Below are 2,123 nucleotides of genomic sequence, written 5' to 3'. Positions count from 1 at the left end.
GTTGGGAGCGTTGGGAGCGTTGGGAGCGTTGGGAGGGTTGGGAGCGTTGGGAGAGTTGGGAGTTAGGATGAGTTACGGTTGACCTTTAGTGTAAAAACATCTCAGGTATCTTACGTCTGGGACGGTTTCATTGAGGCAGACTCTGCTCTGAGGATGGAAGCAGTCCAGACACGGTCCCTGTGGAGAGAGAGTTATCATGAGTCAGCAGTTTGTGTCAGTCTGGCCCTGAACGTACTTATGACAAGGCAGATTTACTTGGATGCAGGTGGCCACTGGATGTTGGTTGCAGCTTCCCCCGTGGTCCTGCTGGATGCCCTGCTACGCCTTGCTACACCCTGCTAAAACATGCACTGCTACACCCTGCTACACCCTGCTAAACCCTGCTACGCCCTGCAACAACCTGCTAAAACATGCACTGCTACATCCTGCTATGCCTTGCACTGCTACATCCTGCTACACCCTGCTACGCCATGCACTGCTACACCCTGCTACGACCTGCTACGCCATGCACTGCTACATCCTGCTACACCCTGCTACGCCATGCACTGCTACATCCTGCTACACCCTGCTACGCCCTGCAACAACCTGCTAAAACATGCACTGCTACACCCTGCTACACCCTGCTACGACCTGCTACGCCCTGCACTGCTACACCCTGCTACGACCTGCTACGCCCTGCTACACCCTGCTACGACCTGCTACGCCCTGCACTGCTACACCCTGCAACACCCTGCTACGCTACGACATTACATTAAATAGTTGCATTATCTTTATTGATGCTAGGATTGCCACTATTCATCATACCATTATGGTATGTATACTGCAGTGTTTATACTATACTGCAGTGTGTAGTGTGTATACTGGGTTGTGTATACCATACTGCAGTGTGTAGTACGTATACTGCAGTGTGTAGTGTGTGTACTGCAGTGTGTAGTACGTACGTAGCCCTTGACGTAGCGTAGGTCATCACAGCGGTTGCGGTTGATCTGGAGGACGGCGGTCAGGCCGTGGACCACGCCGTCACCGCTCAGGACGGACGAGGTGATCTCGGCGCCGTTCACCCACAGCTGAGGAGGAACACAACGGCTCGGGTTACTTCCTGATCCATGACATCGATCATGATTGTGTGTGTCACCCCCCGATGGGAGTCGAGTGCAGATTTGAGTTGCATGCGTCACTTTGCGATCGGTAAATAGATAGATAGATATTAGTAGCATAGTAGCACACAAGATGCTAACGAGAGACTTCTGTAATGTCAACACAGTATAAATGGACCTACTTAACCAAGTTGTTTCATTGCTAGCTTAGCAACAAGTTAGCATCAAACACAACAAAGGCTGTCAGGTGAACGGTGTTTTGAGCTAACGTTAGCTATCAAACAACCATAGCTAGCTACAACGTTTCTAAAATGATTTCCGTCTTCTGTTATTGTTTGTAATGATAAACTTTATTATTTCATGGATTTCACTAATTTCAGTATGACAGTTATGTCGTAAACCGTTTAAATCTGAGCACATATTTATTTTTATTTTTATTTTTATTTTTATGAAAGATTCATATTAAACATAAAACAAAAACGTTGCAAACATATTCAGTCAATTCTACTTGAACAACCTGAATGGAACAAGGAGAGCAATACTGATAAAGATTTTCCCAAAAAACTAAACAAACAAAAATAAATGAAGGGAAAAGAGACCGAGGGACTCGGCAGGAGACACTAAGGAGTGAAGAAGTAGTTTATACAGGATTATATCACGTAGAAAGGCATTAAAGACAGGGGATGTTTTAAGAAATCAACATTTGCGTGTGAAATGTTGATTTCTGCCATTAATGCCATTAAAATCAGATTATTCACTCCGAATTCAGCTCTTCTCCATTTGAAGTCAAAATTTAGCGTGTTCATATGTTAAAATTGGGATATTTTGTGTATCGCACATGATCCAGCACGACTCACATAGGGCAGTGACAGTGTGTGTGTGTGTATTTGGGTGTGGGTAGTATGTATACTGCAGTGTGTAGTATGTGCATAGCCTTTGTGTGTGTGCGTGCATGCGTGCGTGTGTGTGTGTGTATGTGTGTGTGTGTGTGTGTGTGTGTGTGTGTGTGTGTGTATGTGTGTCTGT

Source organism: Etheostoma cragini, unplaced genomic scaffold (genome assembly GCF_013103735.1).
Source record: "Etheostoma cragini isolate CJK2018 unplaced genomic scaffold, CSU_Ecrag_1.0 ScbMSFa_897, whole genome shotgun sequence".
NCBI classification, from domain to species: domain Eukaryota; kingdom Metazoa; phylum Chordata; class Actinopteri; order Perciformes; family Percidae; genus Etheostoma; species Etheostoma cragini.
This window is presented reverse-complemented; position numbering follows the sequence as displayed.